The 24,242-nt window shown below is 48.3% G+C and overlaps 1 protein-coding gene across 4 annotated transcripts in view; it reads left to right on the forward strand.

Moving 5' to 3' along the window:
* LONRF3 (LON peptidase N-terminal domain and ring finger 3) overlaps positions 1 to 24,242 on the forward strand; it is a 132,074-nt gene that overhangs the window by 20,741 nt on the left and 87,091 nt on the right. For all 4 annotated transcript variants that reach the window (XM_047843409.1, XM_047843408.1, XM_047843410.1 and 1 more), the window contains exon 3: positions 14,236 to 14,327. The gene's annotated coding sequence lies outside the window, so the exon portion shown is untranslated. The remainder of the gene's footprint in view (positions 1 to 14,235; positions 14,328 to 24,242) is intronic.

Genomic DNA, 24,242 nt, shown 5'->3' on the forward strand with positions numbered 1-24,242 from the left:
CCACCCAGGTGCCCCGATTAGTGCATTTTTTTAAAAAATGTCATTGGGTGCCCCTAAAGATCTGCCTGAACACGAGAAATCACCTTTTTAATGTCCTCAGCGCTTCACAGCTCTGGGAATAAGGTAGAGACGCTCCTCTGTCGGAGGTCAGAGCAGATTTCCCAAAGCTAGCGCTGCCCCTGCTTTGTCAGCACTTCATCTGCTGAAAGAAGAATCTGGCATGGCCTCGTGTTTATTCTTAGCTATTCTTCCCAATTTTCTGTCACTCAGAGCTGTCTGAGCCAGGGAGTTGGTATGGGGACAGGGAATTTTGAGGCCTGGCCTGATCCCAGGCAGATATTCAGTAGCACAGCACTTAACCCTAGGCCAGGCTTCTGGCACCTTCTGTTCTCTGGTGATTTGCCCCGATTCTGGAAGGAGGAAATGGCTACCAACTCCCTTAAGCACACAAAGATAGCACCAAAGCCGCAAATTTTATTCCCCGGGCCCTTCTCTAGGGCCTTGTTTATAATCACAACCTAGCCCTAAAGAGCTTTGTAATCTGGTTTCCTAGCCATACAGATTACAATGTTGGAGTGAGGGATGGTGGGGGGAAAGAAGCTCAGACAAACGGATGGGGGAAGCGCCTGCCGGAGGCCCAATATCCTGAAAAGAGACAGAGAAACAAAAAGGTAGAGCCTAATAAAGGATGTTGCTTCTGATTCCCCTGAGTTAGCTGGAGAAAGATTTGAGTGAGTTAAGAAATGTGGGAATCAATCCTGCAGTATATACACGTATATTTCATGTCATCAAAAATACTGTTTCAAAGTTTGGATGTTTGAAGGATAAGATTCCCTTATCTGCTCAAATCCAGTTATTTCTAACTCTGCCAATACCTCACCTAGACCAGACTTATGAGGTATTTACTGTAATGGCATTATAATGCTTTTTTTTTTCCCCCCTAGTAAAGATTCAAAGCCATGTGAGGGACCGAAACTAACACTCATTCTGTGAGAGAGGTGCCGGCACTGGGGAGGAATGTGATCTGCATGCTGAATTCATTGATTCTCTGATTTGGTGCTTGGAAGGAGAGGTGTCACATTTCAGACCCCATGTGGGCTCCCTCCGCTGCCCGCTGCCTGTCGGATTTTGCTCACATTTCTTCACCCCGCCTGTGATCCCCCCCAGGAAGCCTGAGCTGTGTGGGGGTGCAGCCGAGTGCTTGGGGGTCCCATACAGGAAGTGACTTCAATCCCAAAAGTAGTCCCTGGCAGCTCGCCGGTGCCTGGGTTCCCCGTGCTGATGAACCGGCCCAGCCCATTCGTCACCCGCTCTGAGTCAGAAACCCGGGCAGGGCACGGAGGCCGGGGTGCAGAATGCACTCTGGCAAGCCTGTCCCGTTCGCATGGCCGTGAACTCTCTGACCAGCTGCTGTGAACTGGCAGGTCTCGGGGTGGGAGGCGATGCCGGTTGGGCCAGGGCTTTCTGCGGCTGCCACTTGTAGCAGCGGTCACCCCGGCTCCCCACCCCCCCCCCCCGCCCCCGCCCCCGCCTTTGCTGGTCATTTCGTAGTGCGGCCTCACACTTTTGCCAGCAGGAAGGTCTGTTTTGTTCGCTCTTCTCCCTGAGCCCCCATCCCACGACACAGAGCACGCTCGACTTGGCTCAAAGCAAAGGTGCAGTGCGGCTGCGGAGCCCATAAAGCAGTCAGGAACATGTCTCGCTCAGCCCTGGTAGTTGTAATGCCTTGGCTCCGCCTCTTGCCGCCCTTCCCTGTCCCGGCCCTTCACGTGCTTCACGGAGGGATGGTTGCTCACTGGGAAATGTACTGCACCCACCTTCTTTGGGGACGATTCTTGCCGGCGGTCGGAGGGAGTAGGGCACCAAACCGTGGTAGAGTACCGGGCCGGGAACCGGGAAGACTCGGTTCTGGTCCTGCATCGGCCACGGGCTGCCGCGTGATCGGACACAAATCTCTCAGGCACCTGCCGGTGCGGGAGGGGGCGATGGTTACGTCAGATGATCCCCGAGGCCCAGGCACGAAACCTCCCGTTCTCGTTCCTGCTCATACAGACAGAAAGCTTTTGGTTCATCCCCGAGAGCGTCTCCTCTTTTCCTTGATGGATTTCTCTTGGAGGCTGCCCTGGGACTAAGGAAAGGCTGTTGAGACGAGCGTAAGCGCTGGGAGTTTTGCCTTTGGAACCGACGTAAGGGATTGAGGGTGAATAGTTGGCGTAGTCCCATCTGGAATCCTAATCACGGAATCGCAGGCAGGCGAGGCCGGCCAACCGTCCACGACGCGGTGAGGTCCGGAGCTAGACCGCTCGGCCTCAGCGTGCGCCCTCGCAAGTGACCGGGTGGGTGCGGGAGGAGTATGCCGTGCCGTCACCTCTCGCCCTTAGCGCTGCCCAGAAAGCAAGCAGGGGAGCGCCCGAGAAGGGCGTGGCAGCAAGCTGGGACAGGGATGCCCGGCAAGTGGCAGACTGTATTAAATGCCCACTGCTTGGTGACTGAGCCAGGCATTGTGGAGTAGGGAGACTGAGGGGGCAGCTTTCCACAAACAAACCCGGCGTGTTCTTGCTTTGGGGCCTCCATCGAGTTGTTTTCTCCATCTGGCATGCCCTCCTTCTCCTCTAAGCTTATGCAAAATCCTGCCCATCCAGCCAGTCCCACCTCTTCCACTAAATTCAGCAAACTTGCATTGAGGACCTCCCGCTTACCCAGCCCTCTTTGCGGCACACACAGATGAATAAAGGCTTAGTCCCTAGCCTCAGGCTGACTGAACTCTGTCATCCTGTTTGCTTCGTGCCCTGCCCGTCCCCTCTGGCTAAAACCTAAGCAAGTCCTTCCCTATCCAGGACGACACAGGAGCAAGTAGAAGCAAACCACAGGGACACCTGTGACACGTCTCTGCCCAGGAGAGCCCGCTCGAGCCCCTCGGTCTAGGGCTTTTGCGGAACAAAACTCAGGATTCCAACATCGAAACCGGGTACATCTTGAATCTTGATAGACAATTCTGAGAGGTCCCGACGAGCTGGTACAACGCGCCCCATTGCTCTGAACATAGAAAACAATCTCATCAATCAGCGACATAAAGAACCTTCTGAGGGCCATATTCCCAGGGGAGACCCAGGGTCCATCCTGAGTCCAGGCTCTCCTGGGGACATGCAAGGAGTACCCAACTAGATCTTCCGCGTGAACTTTTGCTTCTCAACTGTGTCTTACACATTTCTCGTATCCTCTGGGCGTGTCCTCTTAGCACGGAGTAGCACCAGACCCGACCCTCTCCTCTGACCTCAAGACTCGCGTACACTTCACTATCTATTTGCCGTGTCCCGTCCCGTAAAGGCCGGGACCTCAGCATGGCAAAATGCGAGCTCCGGTCCCTCCCTTTCCCCTCTCTTCCCCGTCTCAGTAGCGGTTGGCCTCACTCACGCTGTTGCTCGAGAGCCCGAATCTGGCTGTTGCCCTTGATTCTCTTCCGCTCACCTCCCGTGGCCAGTCGGCCGTTCCTGTGGATTTTGACTTTGAGGCGCATCCCAAGTATGACCATCTCTCATTCTCTCAACCACCCCGGTCTGCACCACCATCGACTTCCATCTGGATTACTCACCTTCTAAATGTTTCTGTCTCCCCGATGGCCTGTTCTCCCTACTCACCACTCAGAGTGATCCCTCCAGATGTATACACCCGATATATCACTGTGTAGTATTCACAACCTCGGATGGCTTCTCAACACACTTGGGTTAAAATTCAAACCTTTTAAAAAAATGTTTTATTTTATTTTATTAATTTTTTTTTGGGGGGGGCGAGGGAAGGAGGGACAGAAGGAGAGCGCGAGAGAGAATCCCAAGCAGGCTTCACCCAGTCAACACAGAGCCCAACGCTAGGCTTGAACTCACGAACCGGGAGATCATGACCTGAACCGAAGTCGGATGCTTAACCGGCTGAGCCACCAGGCGCCCCCAAATTCAGACGCGGGGCTCGAACTCACGGACCGCGAGATCGTGACCCGGCTGAAGTCGGACGCTTAACCGACTGCGCCACCCAGGCGCCCCGAGAAGAGCCTTTTTAAATCTTGCCCTCAGTGGTAGCTCTCGCACCCGGCACTGTGCCTGATCCAGAGTAAGGATTCAGAAATACTTGTTGACGATTGTAGTAGAAAATTAATCCATCACCAGTATGTGATTACGAGCCGGTCTCTGTCCTTAGAGGCTCACGTTCTACTGAAGAGTTGAGTAGGACAAAGCAAAACATATAGAACACTTTTCTGTGCTTCCTGGTGTCCAGCCTAGGACATGTCAGCGCCCTGGACGGGAGAACTGACCAAGGAGGGGCAAGCCTCACGCAGCTGAAGTCTCCCCCGCCCGGTGTTCTATTTGATGGGCTTGCAGGGGCTGTTTGAGGGGAGATACCGGCAGCCTGGCAATCCCAAATGGAAGAGAAAGATCAGGGGAGCTGATGTCTTACCCCGAGTAGAGGCAGTGCTGTTTTTGCCAGAGTAGCACCATGGTTCTTCAGAGCCTGGCTGGGTGGGTCTCAAGAGGTCCTGTGGGGTCGCCTGGGTGGCTCCGTCGGTTAAGCGTCCGACTCTTGATCTCGGCTCAGGTCATGATCTCACAGTTTGTAGGTTCAAGCCCCTCCCCCCCCCCCCCCCCCCCCCGCCCTGCCTGCTTGGGATTCTCTCTCTCCCTCTCTCTCTCTGCCCCTCCTCCGCTCATGCGGTCTCTCTCTCTTTCTTTGTCTCTCCAAATAAATAAATAAAACTTAAAAAAAGAAAGATCCTGTGGACTGATATTGTTTGAGACTTTTCTGTTCTGCTTAAACTAGTCAGAGGGGATTCTGTAGTTTGCAACTAAGAACGCTGATCTATCAGTCGGTTGAAGGAAAAAAAAAAAAGGTTGAAAATCAGAATCCTGACTTGTAACTGCCATTTAAGCTTGAATGGAAAATGTTAGAATTATACAGACATTGGAGATATTGCTCCAAAATGGAACCAACACATGTAACTATATCAAAGTGGCATGTTAAACTCGAGGCAGAATAATTTATTTACTCATATGCCTGGGGAAAATCGTATATATTTTTATGCGTTTGTAAAGCACCATTTAAAAAAGTGAGCATCTGCTTCTTTAAGTTCTATGCTGTTATAATACAGTGTAATTTTGATTACAGGTGTACCAGTTCCTAAGTGAAAGAGACTTAAAATATTTCAAAAAGGCGAAACTAAACTGCAGTGTTGAAAGTTGTAACTTGGGTGATACAGAACCATAAACAAAAGCAAGGAAGAGATTATCATAAAATACAGCTTTGCGATTAATTTTAGGATCGGAATATACGTGTCAGGCTTCTGAGGCAGCTGGCAAAGTTCTGTTTCTTGACGTAGACGATAATAAAAAAGGGATTTACTTCATAACACACGATCAAGATCTGCGGTTTTCCATAAGTTCTATTTTGCAATTAAAAATGGTGGGAAAAATGAGTATATCAACTACTTAAACGTGAATTCTTTTTTTTTTAAGTTTATTTATTTATTTTGACAGAGAGAGAGAGAGAGAGAGAGGGAGAGAATCCCAAGCAGACTCCATGCTATCAGTGCAAAGCCCAGCGTAGGGCTCTCAAACCTATGAACTGTGAGATCATGACCTGAGCGGAAATCAAGAGTTGACGCTTAACCGACTGAGCCGCCCAGGCGCCCCTCAGATGTGAATTCTTTTTATGCACATGTCCCTGTGTGTTTTCATTTCAGGATCTCCTAAGACTTTGTCACAGATTTTGCCGTCGAACAAGTGAATTCCTGTATAAGTTTAATAGAGGGCTAGCTTACGACGCGTGTCATAATCTATAATCCAGGTCCTGTGAGTGAAAACAACACCATTTTCCCCCTATCAAACTGGCAAAGATTCGAAAAGACGTTATTACTCAGTGTTGATGGAAGTATGAAGAGATGGGCACTTGTGTGCCCCGCTGGGAGCAACATACAGTACGGTCTTGCCAGCGGGCCACTTTGTGGTCTGTAACACGGGCCTGAAAAATATTCCTGCTTTCTTTTTTACCCCGTAAACTCAGTTCTGGGAAGTTTATGTTGAGGGCTTGATCGGAGACGTTCGAGACGATATATGTACAAGGGTGGATGTTCTTGCCGCGGCTTTGAAACAATGGACGTGCTTGCCAGTCGGGAAGTCGAACGATTCCCAAATGAAATACGATGCATCCGTGTGACGGTTTTGAACACAGGCACATACAGTAATGACAATGATGATGACGGCCAACAGGTGTTGGTCGCTTACTATTTGCCGGGGACTCCTAGCCCTCTTTACCTGGGTTCTCTCATCCTCGCAATACTTGACGGTGAGGAGTGTGATACCATTTTGCAGACCAGAAAACTGAGGTTCAGAAAGGTTATATAACTCATCCAAGGTCACACTGTGAGTCAGCAAGAGCGCCAGGGCCTGAATCCAGGCCTGACTACTTGAGCTTACATCTAGGCTGTTCATAGTGGTGATATTTAGGTGGTGGGGGCGTAGTGGTTTTTATTTGTCTACTTTATATTCTCCTCTGTGATCTAACTTCGTAGAATAAACCGTCGTCAGTATTACAATCGGAGGAAGATAGTAGCTCCCGCCACACAGGGACGCACTGACTCGTAGTGCCAAGTGGCCAGGCACGGGAGCGGGGCCCAGGGTGTTGACGCAGGAAGTACACAGTCGCTTCCTTGGGCTCGGCCTCTCGGGCTCCGTGACCAGTTCAGAGGAGGGCTAGCCTCCCTCTGGCTCTGGTTAGGCAACCCCCTTGGTTAGTCCAGGAGGACTTGTGGCTCCCAGTGGGTCACCGTGGCCGCGTACTGTTGCCACAAGCATATCACCTCTTCCGCCTTCTACCTGGTCACAACCAGTCTCTTCCCCGGACTCGGATCTTTCGAGGGAAGATGAGGCGAGAAAACATGGCAGGCTCAGTGGGAACTGTTCTCTAGGCCCGGGAACACGTACTCCATAGCCCTGCCTTACTAAGGACGAGTCAGCATATGAAGGGAAGGGACCCAGGGAGTGTGCTCCAAGGTTAACGGAGAGACCTGGAAATGAAACCCAGCTCTCCTGCTTCTCAGGCCCCCCTGTGCCGTCTATATTTAGCCAGGCTGCCCCGAGCCTTGTCCACCTTGTCTGAGAGCCAAAGTAGGCACACAGTTTGCTCATAAACATTCCTGCGCTCGCCAACCATTTAGATGTTGGTTTTTTAAAACGCGAGCCTCCCCTTGCACCCAGCTCCTGGGACCTGCGGAGAATACCCACCAGGGGATCGGCAGCCCGACTTTCCCCCAAAGCCAAGTGACCTCAGCCGAATGCCCTAAAATGAAAGGCGTGTCTCCAACTGTTTCATCTTGGCAGGGCTCAGCGAGTGACTCCCTCTCAGACCCGCTGTTCCTGGTCCCAGTTCTTTGAGTGTGCTGACCTACTTTCTCCCCTTCAGAGGGAAGACAGAAACCAATAAACGTCTCCGGCGAGTACTCTGGCTTTCAGGAACATTGATTCTGTCTTCTGGCCCCTCGTCCTTTGCATGCTCCCTCACCGTGCTGCTATGACCACTGCCGTGTTTTCAGAGGTAGCATGGCCCGCATGTCGCAGGGATGGGGGCAGAGCCTTCCCAGCCCTCGTTTCCCTGCCGTGGCTCGTCGTCAAGTGGCACGAACCAGACCGAAAGTTGCTTCTGCATCAGAATCCTTTGGAAATCTGCGGGGCGCCTCTGACTCTGGCCACCTCACACCACGTGGCTGGATGCAGTATGGACTGAGAGATATCTAGCTTGAGACCCCAGACGGGACTACTTAACACACCTTTGGCGTGGGCCTCCAAGAAAAGTTTTGGCTGGCTCAACTCTTCAGCTGCCTGGACAGGCAGAATCCCTCTTTGGACGGGGTGTATACTTGACGCTCAAATACCCACATTAAGATTTTCTATGGCGAATCGATCGCTCCAGGCTGTCTCTACCCTTCTCAGTCTACACGCGCGTGCCCGCCTCCTCTAGCCATCAGTTCGAATCAGCTTGGAAAATATATACCCATTTTATTTATGTACTTATTTTTTAAAATATATTTTGAATGTTTGTTTATTTTGAGAGAGAGAGAAAAAAAGCATGAGCGGGGGAGGGGGAGAGAGAGAGAGAGAGAGAGAGAGAGAGAGAGAGAATCCCAAGCAGGCTGAGCGCTGTCGCCACAGAGCCGGATGCGGGGCTCGAACCCACGAACCGTGAGATCATGACCTGAGCCGAAATCAAGAGTCGCACGCTTAACCGACTGAGCCACGGGCGCCCTAATATTTACCCATTTTAATGTCAAGCTGAGAAAAGTGAATTAGAGGCATAAGTCTCCTGGGATTCAGAGGAAGGGCGTGGATAGGTCACATAACGTATTCCAGAGTGCCTTTCGGATTTTCGGCTGGCTTTAAGAACCTGCCATGTCGTTCTCCACGACCGTGGGTGAGTGAGTGAGTCTTCGTTAGCTCTGCTATCCCTGGGGTGCTCTGTCTCCTTTCTTCTCCACCCATCCCTATGTGCAGAGCATCCCATTTCATCTGCATCGGGTAACTCGGGATTTTAAAAAGGGCTCCAGGTCTCTCTTACTAGCCCCCAAATCACATTGGAGTCACAGCGGCCCCCCGAGGCTGCACCTCGGCGGCCAGCTGCTCTCAGGCCAGCCGGACCAGAGTTGGGGTGCGCCCTCCCCTCTGGAGGGCGGGGCTGCGGACAGCAGTCCGGGATCTCTGCTTCTGGGGGACCTTCCGCACTTGTGGCTGTGAAGTGGGTGGCCCCCACCCAATCATCTGCGTTGGGGGCAGAATGAGAACGAATAACCACAGGACCTCTGCATGCCCAGAAGCAGAGAGAGAAGGGGGCAGACGGGCCGGGGCACGAGGACGAATCGTGGGCAGCGGGTGGAAAGGGCGATGTTGCCAAGGAGTCGAACGATGGAGGGGACGGTACTGAAAGTTCTTACCTTCCCGTACATCTCAGAGTTTCCCCGGGGCTCTGAAGGGAGAGGAGCCCAACTGGCAGAGTGGAGAGAAGGCTTCGGAACCCGGGAGAAGCTTGTGGAGCTGCCGCATCAGAGAGAGCACGCTGTAGCGCAGCACTGTCCTAGAAGACTTTCTGTCTTGAGGGAAATGGTCTTCGTCCGTGTTCTCCAACAGGGTGCTCATTAGCCACACGGGGCTTTTGAGGACTCGAGATGTGACTAGCGTGACCAAGGAACTGAGTTTGAGGTTTCATTTGCCTTTAATTAATTCAGATGCGCCGAGGCACACGTGGCCAGCGGTTATCTGATGGGGGCAGGGCAGCTCTGGAGTCACGGTTGGCCCAGGCGAGCGGAAGTCGTCTGTCACCGTGGTTCATGGCGCAGACTGCGTGCCGTTGGACGGTGCCGGCCGAGTGCTGCGTTGCCATTTACCACCCCTGCCACCTTGGGCGAGTCACCTACCCTCCCGGGGCTTATTTTCCCATCCGTAAGATGGAGATCACAACAGCGCCGACATCACAGAGGGCTGTTGGCAAGATGAAATGAGCTCATCCACGTAGGACTCCTAACAAAGTGCCGGGCGTCCCTGGAGCGCTCAGGAAATGGTCGCTTTTATGATGTTTTCGGTGGCAGGGCGTTATGAGGTTTACTCCTACCTTATTTTCCTGTGCTTTGGCCCTAGTCACGGAACGCCAATAAATCGACCTCCCTTGCTCCTGCCTAGAGGTATGAGGATAATGGCGTTTGCCCTCCTCGACTCCCTGGAGCGCCACAGCAAAAGATCCGTTATTTGATTTTAGGACTTTATTGTGTCTGAGCTTTGAACGAAATGAGATTTTAAAATGAAAGAAAAGATGCAATAGGCAAGGTCAGAATAACAACATGAAAAAAGTCACATGCCCCACATTCCCCATTTCCCCATTCATTGAACGGGCCTTTCCTGAATCTGTACCGAGAGACGGGTGATTACAGGCACAGACCCTGCGCTTGTATCTGCTACTTACTAGCTGTGTGGCCTTGGGCAAGTTACTTCACCTCTCTGTCGCTAGCAGAGAGGGAAAGACACACAAACGTCTAAATCCAATACGGTGTCACCGATGATAAAGTTGGAGTGTGCACAGGCTACTGAGGGGCAATCAAGAAAGAAGAGATCAAGTTGGCTTGGTTGGAGAGCAGTCTGGAAGCTCCACGGAACTGGAGAACAGGTGGCAGTGGGGGTGCGTGGCAAGTACATGTTTGCGGACAGAAACAAGGATCGTGGGTCTAGAGGAGTGAAGGCCACTGATAGATGGGTAAGGCTCGGATACAAGGCCGAGGGAGTAAATGGAAGATAAGGTCGAAAGGTCAGTAGGGAGCAGGTCCTGAAAGCCTTTTACGTTTTGGGCTTAGGCATTTGTACTTTAGGGGCGCCTGGGTGACTCCTTTGGTTAAGCGTCCGACTCTGGGTTTTGGTTCGGGTCAAGATCTTGAAGTTCATGGGTTCAAGCCCCGCGACGGGCTCTGCCTTGGCAGTGTGGAACCTGCTTGGGATTCTCTCTTTCCCTGTCTCTCTCCGCCCCTCCCGTGCTGTCTCTCTCTCTCTCTCTCTCTCTCTCTCTCTCTCTCTCTCTCAAATAAACTAAAAAAAAAAAAAGGAATTTGTACTTTATTTTGAACAACAGGAAACCCTCAAAGGGGTTTAACTAGGGAAGTACCACAATCAAGGCGCTTTAAAAGGACCCCAGTGGCGGCAGTGGGGGGCAAGGTCGGCGGCAGAGATACCGACCAAGAGATGATTGTGGAGTTCCACGTAGCAGGTGATGAGATTGAGGAGGTGAAGTAAGTGTTGCAGGGACAGAAAGGTGGGGAACGGCCCTGTAGATGTTACGAAGAGACCCGATCAGCTGACGAATAAGTGATAGAGGATACGGAAGGAGGACCACTTTTGGAGAGGGAGTCTATGCAGTCATTTCAGGACATGTTGGGTGAATATAAGGTGGTGTGGTAGTGGCTCTGGAACTCATGGAAGAAGGAGGTTGGGACTGGAGGTGTGAATGCAGGAGGTCTTGGGACACCTGGGTGGCTCCGTCGGTTGAGCGTCCGACTTCGGCTCAGGTCACGATCTCGAGGTTCGTGGGTTCGAGCCCCTCGCCGGGCTTGCTGCTGTCGGCACGGAGCCTGCTTCGGATCCTCTGTCCCCCCCTCTCTCTGTCCCTCCCCTGCTCGCGCTCTCTCAAAAATAAATAAACTTAAAAAAAAATGCAGGAGATCTTAAACTCTGCATCAGGCCCTCATTTTTCCCCCCATTCTCCACTTTCTTCTGAGGTTATCTCCACTGCTCTCAGTCCTTTAGGCTGATGAATTTCAATTTTCAATCTCTCCTCTCTAGCACTCACCACCTCACTAAGGTCTAGACTTCTTTTTTTTTTCTTATTTTTTTTCCCCCTATTTTATTTATTTGAGAGAGAGAGAGGGAGAGGGGCAGAGGGAGAAAGAAAGAATCTTAAGCAGGTTCCCTGGAGCCCCACGCGGGGCTCGATCCCACCATTCTGGGATCATGATCTGAATTGAAACCAAGAGTCAGATGATCTGAATTGAAATCAAGAGTCAGATGCTCAACCGACTGAGCCACCCAGGCGCCCCGGTGTAGACTTCTATATGCAGCCAGCTACTTAGGATTCCCAGTTGGATGACAAATGCACGTGTCACATTTACCATTTCTAAAACTCAGTTCTTGAATCGGTCCCCACCCCCACTCACCCCTCCCCGAGTCTTACATTCTCAGTGAATGGTACCCACCGTCTGTCCAGTTGCTTAAGCTAACAACCTGGGGGTCAAACGCTCTGGTTGTTTCTTCAGCTCGCTTTTGTAGGCAGTCCTTCCTCTGCCTACCCCTTTAGAATCTCATTTCACTCTCCAGGCTCTCCCTGAAGTGACGCTAACTAAGACCATACGTTCCCCGTGGCTTCAGCAACCTCCATCCAGACCCTGGCCCATTCGTTCCACAGATACCCACTGAGCACCTGCCGGGTCCTGTGTTGAATGCTAGGGATTCAGTAGGGACCAGGCAGATAGAGTCACCTCTCTCATGGAGTTTATCTTTGACTGGTGGGGGAAGGCATACAATAAACAAGCGAACCAATAAATGAAAGAATTCCAGATTGATGGTAAGGGAGATAATAAAACAGGGTGATGTGATGAGATGCTGTCCGGGGTCGGGGCCCTACTTAGTCAAGATGATCAGGGAAGGCCTCTCAAGAGAGAACAAAATCGGGGCACCTGGGTGGCTCAGTCGGTTAAACATCCGACTTCGGCTCATCTCGTGGTTCATATGAGTTTGAGCCCCGCATGGGGCTCTGCACTGACACTCTCTGCCCCTCCCCGCCTCGCTCGCTCTCAGAATAAACAGACTTAAAAAAAAAAAAGAGGAAACAAATTCTAGGAGCATAGCGAACAAGGATAGCATGATGACGTAAGATTAGAGATTCAGACAAAGGCTCTATCTTATTCGGTCAAAGGAAAGAGCCTAGATGTTATACTCAGTACAATTGAAAGCTCTTGGAGAGTTTTGAAGCAGGGAGCCAGATATGGCATGATTTAAATATTTAAAAGTTGGCTCTGGCTGCTGTGTGGAGAATGGCCTGTGTGGGCAGGGAGGCCAGGGAGGAGACTTGCGCTGATCCGGGAGAGACAGTGGTGGCTCGGGTTACACGGGAGGCCGGAGGAGGCCGAGGACAAGGAGAGAAGGAAAGAGAGAGGAATACGTTAAGTGAGGAGACCCGGTGGAATTTGCTGGGTGAGGGATGGCAGATGAAGGAGGGGAGGCAGCCAAAGGCCCTAGCACAGGCCCCGGCAGGTGCTCAGTGGGTACCTGTGGACCAAATGGGTCAGGGCCTGGATGGAGGTTGTCGAAGCCACGGGGAACATACGGTCTTAGTTAGCGTGGCTTCAGGGAGAGCCTGAAGAGTGAAATGGGATTCCAAAGGGGTGGGCAGAGGAAGGACTGCTTAGAAAAGCAAGTTGAAGAAACAACGGGAGTGGTGGGAGGAGAAACAGGGAAGTGCGATGTTACAGAAGGCAGTCCCGCTTCCCTCTCCAGAAGTAACCCATGCTAGCAGATGGGCGGGTAGCCTTCCAAATCCTCTTCTGTATATTTACATACATTCACAAATGTTTATATTACATGCATATGTAGTTTTGTGGTTTTAATATAAATGAGCTCAGAGTACATGCATTATTCTACCCCTTGCTTTTTTTTTTTTTTGAAACAACAGCTTTCTTGAGCTATAATTCACATAACGTACAATTCGCGCATAGAAAAGTGTATGGTTTTTTAGTATCTTCCCAGATATGTGCAAGCACCACCATAGTCCATTTTTAGAACGTTTTCATCATCTCAAGAAGAAGCCCCGAAGCTTTTCGCTCTCCCTGCCTGTCACCCGTCTCCTCGCCCCCAACCCTAAGCAAGCACCGATCTCCTTTCTGTTTTTACGGATTTGCCTGTTCTGGGCTTTAATATAAATGGAAGCATAGAACACGTCTTTTGCGACCGGCCTCTTTCACTTCGCATGGTGTTTTCAGGGTTCATTTATGTTGTACTGTAAATCACAACTTCGTTCTTTTTATTGCCACGTAATATTTCACTGTGTGGATAAGACCACATTGTGTTTAGCCATTCAGCGGTGGGTGGATGATGGGTCATTCCCCCTGTTGGCCGTTAGGAAGGATGTTGTTATGAATGTTCAATTACAAGTGCTGATGTGGACACGTATTTTCACGTCTCTGGAGTATATTCCTGGGAACGGAATCGTCTATGTTTGACACTCTGAGCAGCTGCCAGGCGGTTTTCCAAAGTCACTGTACCATTTTCCATCCCCACTGGGCGGTTTGCTATCGCTTACTTTTTTTTTTTTTTTAAGGTTTACTTATTTGAGAGAGAGAGCGTGAGCGAGGGACAGGCAGAGAGAAAGGGGGACAGAGGATCTGAAGCAGGCTCCAGGCTGACAGCAGTGACCTGAGCCAAAGTCAGACGCTCAACCCACAGAACCACCCAAGCGCCCCGTTGTCACTTACTTTTTTATTTAATGGGCCTTGAATAGTTTTCCATATTTCCGTATTCCAAATACGGAAATATGCCCATATGCCAATATGGCATATTTCCGTATTTCCATACAGATTTCTTGTACACTTAAAAGCTATGTGATATTTCACAGAGATCCTTCTTTTCAAGATGATCCTGCCTAAACCACTGTGTTATTTCCTCCCCGCAGGGCCCAGCAGCCTGGAAAGAGAAACGGTGGTGGTGGATGATCGCAGCGATCCCGATTTGGAAGTTGTGTGGCAGGTGACTTAGAAGGATAAGGTGAGGAACGGTGTTGATGGTAATGGTAAGTGAGTACTCGAAGTGAGTGATCAGCCCTGGCACAGATCAGTCCTGGTAAGTGACAGTGACAAGAAGCTGGAGTGTAGGTTTTGCATGAGAGTGGAGAGCTAGTTTTTTGTCTTGTTTTGCATTTACCCATTTTCTCTGTTGATTTCCTTCCTTCCTTCCTTCCTTCCTTTCTCCTTCCCTCCCTCCCTTCTTCCTTTCCCCCTTCCATCTTTCTTTCTTTCTTTCTTTCTTTCTTTCTTTCTTTCTTTCTTTCCTTTGTTCCCTCCTTCCTTCCCTCCCTTTTCATTCTTCCTTCCTTCCTTCCTTCCTTCTTCCTTTCTTTCCTTCCTTCCTTTCCTTTCCTTCCTTCCTTCCTTCCTTCCTTCTTCCTTTCTTTCCTTCCTTCCCTTCCTTCCTTCCTTCCTTCCTTCCTCCCTTCCTCCCTAAGATTACATCATTCACTGCTTTGCATTCTCAAAGGGCTGATTCAGAACAGAACATAACTTTGTCTTGTGACTCAGAGTGTGCATTGTGACCATCTGCTTTTGCCCTGGACCTCTGGGGCGTGTAAGAATATGTCTTTCTCTATTAAATGGGTCCCAGATCCCTGTGCTTTTGAAATCCTATCTGCCTCAACTTCCATCTTTACTTTTTGGTGTCAGAGACTGCGATGTCAGAGCTTACTGTAGGTTCTTCTAATATACAGTTTCTTGACCGAGGACTGGACTCCCTGCATCTCCTGTGAAGTTTATGGGTTTCACGATAGCAATTTTATATGCCGTTTCCATGCTTTTTCTTCCTCTTGTAGGTTTGTGGTTACATTATGGCAGAGGTTATGAGAAATCTGATCTCCAGAGAAGAATCGGTGGCTCTTTAATTTGATCTAAGCTCTTTGGGGCAGGCTAGATTTCCGGCACTGAGGACGTTAAGGAATAAGTGTGTGTTCCCCCTTATCCCCACTCTTTTCCATGGTGGGGACCCACTCTGTTTAATATCGTCACCACTGGCTGCGTGTGGCTTTTACAACTTAAATATAAATGAAATGAGTAAATCAAATTACAAATTCAGGGCCTCAGTAGCACTGGCCACATTTCAAGTTCTCGGCAGTCCCCTGTGGCGAGGGGCTTCCATCCTGGAGAGCGCAGATATAGCACATTTCCATCATCACGGATGGTTCTATCAGACAGCGGTGGCCTAGTCTTTGAGCCAATCTCCTGTCAGGTTTCGCCTTCCCGGACTGGAGCGTCTCATGTTTTTAGCGGAGGCCACGGTCCTCCCTGTCCTACAATAGCCCCCAACTTCCCATCCCTGATCATGTCCCTTGTCCACTGTCAGTGTAGTAGTTTTCTGTTGTTGCTATAACAAATTACCGCACACTTTATGGCTTAAAACAACACGAATCTATTACCTTAACGGTTCTGGAGCTCCGAAGTCTAAAAGCAGCCATTTCCCAGCTTCTGGAGGCCGTCTGCATTCCTTGGCTCATGCCCCACCCCCTCCATCTTCAAAGCCAGCACAGAGCATCTTTAGATTCTCTCTCACACTCTCTGACCTCGGTCTGCTTCCACAGGTGCATCACCTTCTCTGACTCGTACTCTCCTGCTTCTCTCTTATATGAAGTCTGTCGTTAGATCGGGCCCACCAGGATATTTCAGGACATTCTCCCCATCTCAATATCCTTAACTTCACTGCCCCTGCAAAGTGCCTTTTACTATGTAAGGTGACATATTCATCCATCCCAAGGATTAGGGCATGGCCATTTTGCGGCGTGTGTGGGGGGGTGGATCATGTACGCGGATGCCCTAAGGTTTTACACGAAGGGAGGAGCGTGTTTGAAAATCTTCTTTTCTGGGACGCCTGGGTGGCTCAGTCGGTTGAGCGTTCGACTCTACATTTCGGCTCCGGTCATGATCCCAGGATCAGTCGTGGGATTGAGCCCTGCATCAGGCTCTGCACCGAGAGTGGAGCCTGCTTAAGATTCTCTGTCTCTTTGGGGCGCCTGGGTGGCGCAGTCGGTTAAGCGTCCGACTTCAGCCAGGTCACGATCTCGCGGTCCGTGAGTTCGAGCCCCGCGTCAGGCTCTGGGCTGATGGCTCGGAGCCTGGAGCCTGTTTCCGATTCTGTGTCTCCCTCTCTCTCTGCCCCTCCCCCGTTCATGCTCTGTCTCTCTCTGTTCCAAAAATAAATAAACGTTGAAAAAAAAAATTTTTTTTAAAAAAAGATTCTCTGTCTCTCCCTCTGCCCCTCTTGCCTGCTTGCTTGCGTGCTCTCTCTCTAAAATAATAATAATAATAATAATAATAATAATATAATAATAAAATAAAAAGACTTTGCCTAACCCAAGGTCATGAAGAAAATAAATAAATAAATAAATAAATAGGTAGATAGATAGATAGATAGATAGATAGATAGATAGATATTATTTTCTGCCTCTGTCCTGTCAGGAAATACCAAATTTTGATTAAGATTCTCTCTCTCTCTCTGTCTCTCTCTCTCCCTCTCCCCCTCTCCCAGTGTTCTCTCTCTCTGTCTCCAAAAAATAAATAACAAAATAAATCAATGACATGAAAAGACTTTGCCTACCTCAAAGTCATTAAGATTTTAAATAAATAAGTAAATAAATAAATAAATTTAAAAAATCTTATTTTCTGCCTCCGTCCTGCCAGGAAATACCAAAGTTTGGTTGTTCTGACGTCTCACAGTAGGATCGTATGAAGATAGTGGCACAGGAGTATCTTTCAGGCAAGACCGACCCACAGCTAACTCCGTGCCCCGCCACAGCGCTCGCCCCACTCTGTTTCAGGGCTGATCTCTGCCAGCCTTTCTTCTCTCTCTTTCCCACACACAGACCCCCAGAAAACCTGGAAGCGTGATATATCAACCAAGGCAAAGCCCCCAGAGCTTCTCTTCGCCCAGGAAAGGGTGGCAGCTGAAAGCCTGAGTCATTCCTGGGAGAAGCAGCAGCAGAAACCAGAGTAAAAACGGTCTTCTATTTTCAGGCTGGACAAGACGGCATAGTCTCATTTCTCCTCGCTCCTCCCCGCCAAGGAGAACTGCGGGTGCTAGAAATGATTCAAGAGGCAACCAAAGAAGAATTCCCAAAGGTCTGAAGAGGAAGGCAGAATGGTCAGGGACCCCAGGACCGGGAGACATCGTAGCAGCAGGGCGCCTTTTGACTCCCCACCCAGCAGAAGGAGGGGAGCCGGGCCCCCGCATTTCCCAGTAGGCAGCTTCTTCCTCCGGATTGGACGCGCCAATCCGCGTGGGCCCCACGGGCCCCCGGCAACCCCGGCAAAGGGAATCCAGCAGGGAGCCCCGCTGACACGAAACAGCCGGGGGGGGGGGGGGGGGGGGGGAGGGACACGCTCTCCTCTCCCGCCACGCGGGGCTCCCTTCCCTGGCCACGAGACACTGTGCAGCCAGGGCATCGTCATCAAGGGCAAATCCGACCACCACGAGTCCTCTGGCCCAGGAAGGAGAGGTACCAGGATGGCATATGGCACCGGCAAGGGCTGCGGGTTCCACCAGAGCAAGCAAAACCAGGGAAGCTTAGCTGTTCCCGCAGACTAGAGACTCACTCCCTCCACCTGCGGGCCTCAGGCCACCCAGCCTGGTGGAACACCTTCTGCTCCCTTAGGCGGCACCGGTGCAGACCGGCGGGGGCCCCCGTCAGCGCCACATTAACAAGCGGACGAAAAAAGCATCGCAGAGGCTCTGCAAAGTAAATGGTCGTTGAAATCACAGCCTACAAAAGTAGGCCAGGACCTGCACGCTGAACCTAAACGGAGTGACCGCTTACTAAAACAAAAGATTTAAATAGCCTCCTGGGGCGCCTGGGTGGCTCAGTCGGTTCAGCGGCCGACTCCTGATTTCGTCTCAGGTCATGATCTCACGGTTCGTGAGTTCGAGCCCCACGTTGGGCTCTAGGCTGACGGCGTAGAGGCTGCTTAGGATTCTCTGTCTCCCTCCCTCTCTCAAAAATAAATAAACATTTAAAAACAGAGTTTAATTTGTTTTTAAACGTTTATTTATTTTTGAGAGACAGAGAGACACAGCACGAGCAAGGGAGGGGCAGAGAGGGAGGGAGACACAGAATCGGAAGCAGGCTCCAGGCTCGGAGTTGTCAGCACGGAGCCCGATGTGGGGCTCAATCCCACGAACTGTGAGATCATGACCTGGGCTGAAGTCAGACACTTAACTGACTGAGCCTGACCTAGGTGCTCCCCCCTCCCTGTCCCCACAAAAAGATTTAAATAGTCTCCTGACATAATAGCCAAAATGCAATGAAAAATCTCCTCTCGTGCCAAGAACTAGAAAATCAGGACTTGAATAAGAAAAGACAATCAGCTGACATCAATAGGGAGATGAATCAAATATTAGAATTATCTGACAAGAATTGTAAAGCAGCCATCACAAAAATGCTCCAGTAAACAATTGCAAAGTCTCTTGAAACAAAGGAAAAAATTGAAAATCACAACAAAGAAATACAAATTATACAAAAAAAGCGCAAAGTGGAAATTATAAAACCGAAAACTTACAGTAACAGAAATTAAAAAAAGAAAGCAACTTAGTGGGTCCATAGTATAGTGAGACGACAGAGGATAGAATCAGTGAACTTGAGGACATATCAATAGCATTCACTCAGTGTGAACAACAGAGAGAAAATAGACTGGTAAAAAAATAGAGCCTCAGAGACCTGTGAGAAATAAAAGATTTGGGGCGCCTGGGTGGATCAGTTGGTCAAGCATCCGGCTTCGGCTTAGGTAATGCTCTCACGGTTTGTGAGTTTGAGCCCCACATCAAGCTCTGTGCTGACAGCTCAGAGCCTGGAGCCTGTTTTGGATTCTGTGTTTCCCTTTCTCTGCCCCTCCCCCTCTCTCACTCTGTCTCTCTCTGTCTTTCAAAACTAAATAAATGTTAAAACAAAAAAATTTTTTAATGAAATATTGAAAGATCCAACACTGATGTCATCTGAGCCCCAGACGGATATCAAAACCAGACAATAACTGTACAAGAAAAGAAAGAAAGAAAGAAAGAAAGAAAGAAAGAAAGAAAGAAAGAAAAAGAAAAAGCAAACTACAGGCCAGTATCCCTCATAAATTTGGACACAAGAATCCTCAACAAAGGCTTATGAGCAAAATGCATCCAACGATGTATAAAAGAATTATATACCATGATCAAATGGGATTTATTCCAAGTATGTAAGGCCGGCTCACTATTTTTAAATCATTCAGTGTAGACCACCATATCAATAAACTAAAGAAGAATCATATGACCATATCACTTGACACAGAATAAAACATTTGACAAAATTCAACATTCATGACAAAAACTCAGTACACTAGGAAGAGAGGGGAGCTTCCTTAACCTCATAAAAACCATCTATAAAAAACTTACCACTAACATTATACTTGACGGTAAAAGCAGAATACTTTGCCTCTGAAGGCTGAAATAAGGCAAGCATGGCTGCTCTTAATCACTTCTATAAGTGATGTCTTATCGACATTATACTGGAAGTTCTAGCCAGCACAACACGGCAAGAAAAGGAAATAAAAGACATCCAGATTGGAAAGAATCAAGTGAAACTGTCTCTATTTGCATAGGACTTGGTTGTCTACATAAAAAAAAAATCACAGGGGTTCAAAAAAAAAAAACCCCTTCTAGAACTAATAATTGAATTCAGCAAGGTCCTATGACGCAAGATCAATACACAAAAATCAATCACGCTTCTATATACTAACAATGTGGAAATCTAGATAAAAACCACAATACTATTTATAATTGCTTCAAAGAAAATGAAATTCTTAGGTATCAAGCTTAACAAAACATGTTTCATCTATATGCTGAAAGTTATAAAACACTGAGGAAGGAACCCAAAGAAGACAATAATTTGAGAGACTTACTGTATCCATGGATTAGAAGACTCAACATAGTAAAGATATCAGTTTTCCCCAAATTTATCTATAGGTTAATGAAATCCCTATCAAAATCCCAGCAAGGATTTTTATAGGCATAGATGAGATTATTATAAAATGTATATTGAAAGACAAAGGACTTAGAGTAGCTAAAATGATGTTTGTAAAGAATAACCTGGGGGGGGGGGGGAATCACTCTTTCCAATGTAAAGGCTTACTATATAGCTATAGTAATCAAGACAATAGTGGAGGGTAGACATATAGATCAATGGAACAGAATAGAGCACCCAGAAATAAACCCAATTTTTTCAACTGAATTTCCATAAAGGTATAAAAGCAAACGACTGAAGAAAGGGTAGCCTTTTCAACAAATAATGTGAGAGCAATTGACTTCCTTAGGCAAAGAAAGAGAAAGAAAGAAAGAAAGAAAGAAAGAAAGAAAGAAAGAAAGAAGAAAGAAAGAAGGAAACATCTACTAATTGAAGTTCATCAAAATGAAAAAAAGTTGCTCTCTAAAAGATCAAGCTACAGACTAAAAAAAAATATTTGCAAACTGCATATCTGACCGAGGATTTGCATCTAGAATATATAAAGGGTTGTCAACACTCCATACAATTAGAAAATGGGTTGGGGCGCCTGGGTGGCTTAGTCGGTTAAGCGTCCGACTTCAGCCAGGTCCCGATCTCGTGGTCCGTGAGTTCGAGCCCCGCGTCAGGCTCTGGGCTGATGGCTCAGAGCCTGGAGCCTGTTTCCGATTCTGTGTCTCCCTCTCTCTCTGCCCCTCCCCCGTTCATGCTCTGTCTCTCTCTGTCCCAAAAATAAATAAAACGTTGAAAAAAAATTTAAAAAAAAAAAAAGAAAAGAAAAAAAAGAAAAAGAAATTAGAAAATGGGCAAAAGAGATGAACGGACGTTTCACTAAAGAGGATGTGCAGATGGCAAACGATCCATGAAAAGATGTTCAGCATCACCAGCCAGCAGGAGAATGCAAATCAAAACCACCATGAGATATTACCACGCGCCCACCAGAATGGCTAAAATAAAAAATAACGACAACACCAAATGCTGGCGAGGATGTCAAGAAACCGGATATCTCATCCATGTGTTGTTCGACCGATTAATAGTCAAGTAAACTGTGGTATATCTATGTCATGGAATACTACTCAGCAATAAAAGAAATGGGGGGATGGTTCACACAATGACTCGAATGGATCTCCTGGGAATTTCACTGAGTGAGAAAAAGCCAATGTTCGAAGGTTACATACTATGTGATTATATAATACTCTTGAAATGACAAAAAGACATGGGGACGTGGAGAGTGAGTGCCAGGGGTTAGGGAATAGGGCAGAGAGGAGGTGGGTGTGGCTGAAAATGGTAACAGGAAGGATCCTGGTGGTGATAGCACAATTCGGTACTGTGTTGGTGGGCACGTGAACACGCACTTGTGATAAAATTGCATAAAACTAAATACAGAGACACCTACGGGCAAATTATTACGAGTAAAACCAGGGAAATTTGCACAAGATCAGTGGATCCTAGCAATGTCTGTATCTTGGCTGTGATATTCTACTCCAGTTTTATAAGACGTTACCACTAAAGGAAACTCAGTAAAGGGTACACACGATCGCACTGTATTATTTCTTACCATTGCATGTGAATTCACAGTCATCTCAAAAAGTTTAATTAAAACAAAGATAAAGACAGAAAATTAGGGCCTCGAATATTTTGCCAGAAGCTGGATTAAGGAATCTGGCTCATTGTGCATTAAACTAATTGGCCATCTGGCTACCAGACTGGATAAGTATTTTAAAAAAATGACTCCCCAAACCTGGGTATGCAGCACGTTAGAGGGCCTTAATAATCCACAGAGGTACTGTTCACCTTCTGGAAATTCTCAGTAACCAAATTGATTTTATTTTTTTATTCTAAGTTTTAGAGAGGGAACACGAGCAGAGGAGAGAGAATCTTAAGCAGGCTCCACACTCAGACCGAGGCTCGATCCCACAACCCTGGGATCATGACCTGAGCCGAAATCAAGAGTCGGATGCTCAACCGGCCAAGCCACCCAGGTACCACACACAGTAACCAAATTTAATGGAAAATCACTTTCACGAGAAAGCAAGCATTTGTCATCTACATCTTCGTATCAGAGGGCAGCCCTAGGAAATCGAAATACGGTATCTCAACCTGTGCCCGCTCTAGCCTTTCCAAAAGCCGAATCACTGGCCTGATCTGTTTGTGGAGCCAACATATGAGGCCTCAGTGGGCCTGTTAACTCTACATGGTGAAAAGCCACCCCAACCCTAGCCAGTCAGTCAGCTGGCTCTGACCACAAGAGAAACTTCGAGGTGGAGTGAGAGGCTGTGGATGATGGGCTATAAACCCCGTTTCATTGCTAGCCATCACCTCCAAACACATTCAACACCTTCCTTAGGAGGAGCTCAGAGGGTTACCATAATCTTTTCCCAAAAGCCCTTTTCATGCCTGTTCTTCAGATCTGGAGCGTATTTTTAAAAAAATTATTTTGAGAGAAGACACAAATGGGGGAGAGGGTAAAGGGGGACAGAGAGGGAGAGAGAATCTTAAGCAGGCTCCTAGCTCAGCACAGAGGCTGATGCGGGGCTCGATCCCACGACCCTGGGATCATGACCTGAGCCAAAATCAAGAGTCAGACACTCAACCGACTGAGCTCCCCCCAGCCGCCCCCAGACCTGGAGCATCTTGAACTTATCACTTGATTTTTTTTTAGGGGGTAAATCTGATTTTTCAATGGGAAAAGTAATTGTCCCTTAATTTAGTTTTTAAGTTAATATGTAGGAAGGTCGACTTATTGGTCTATACAGTTCTATGAATTTTAACATATATATAGTTCCATGTAATCAACACTGAAATCGGGATACAGAGCAGTTGTTTCATCCCCCAAAACTCCCTACAGCTACCCTTTTGTTGTCATACACCCCCCCTCACAACCCCTGGCAACCACTGATGTCTTTCTCCATTGCTACAATTTTTCCTTTTTTTTCTGAGAATGTCATATGCATGGAAACACACAGTAGGTAACTTTGAAACTGGCTTCTTTCACTCAGCAAATGTCCTTGAGATTCAGCAGGCTGTTGCATCTATCAGTAGTTCATTTAAGCACATTTTTAATTTTTTAGAAAATTGTTAACGTTTATTTTTGAGAGAGAGACAGAGCGCGAGTGGGGGAGGGGCAGAGAGAGAGGGAGACACAGAATCCATAGCGGGCTCCAGGCTCTGAGCTGTCAGCACAGAGCCTGACGCGGGGCTCGAACTCACGAACCTCGAGACCATGACCTGAGCCGAAGTGAGACGCTTAACCGACTGAGTCACCCAGGTGCCCCAAGCACATTTTTAAGTTTAAGAATTGCTTTCTGATTTTATTCAGATTAGTTCTCTAAGCAGGCTCTGTAATAGTATAGTAACAATATAATTTCTGTGCCATTAAATCACCTTTGGTGACTGACAGTGATTAACATGTTTCTCTTATCCAGTTTTTAATCTATTTCTTCTGATGAAAAATGTAGAGAGGCAAGAAGTAGGTGGTAATTTCTAAACCAGCTTTACAAGAGTTCTAAAGCCAGAAAGCAGCATCTCTGAGAATCTGACCTATTCAGTTTTTTTTTAATTATTATTTTAGAGAGAGAGAGTGTGCGAGCAGAGGAAAGGGGAGAGAGAGAGAGAGAGAGAGAGAGAGAGAGAGAGAGAGAGGATCTTAAGCTCCATGCTCAGCACGGAGCCCGACACAGGGCTTGACCACGACCCTGGGATCATGACATGAGCCGAAATCAAGAGTCAGACGCTCAACCGCCGGAGCCACCCAGGCACCCCTGAACTATTCTTAAATCATTTCTCTCACCACTTGGGGAACCTATCAGGACAGCAGTGACCAGCGAACTTCTAGACATGCATATGGCTCTTGCCTTGGAGCTCCTATGTGGTTCTTGAGCCGGTCCCACACAAAGGGGCGAGTC

Source organism: Prionailurus viverrinus, chromosome X (assembly GCF_022837055.1).
Source record: "Prionailurus viverrinus isolate Anna chromosome X, UM_Priviv_1.0, whole genome shotgun sequence".
Lineage (NCBI taxonomy): Eukaryota > Metazoa > Chordata > Mammalia > Carnivora > Felidae > Prionailurus > Prionailurus viverrinus.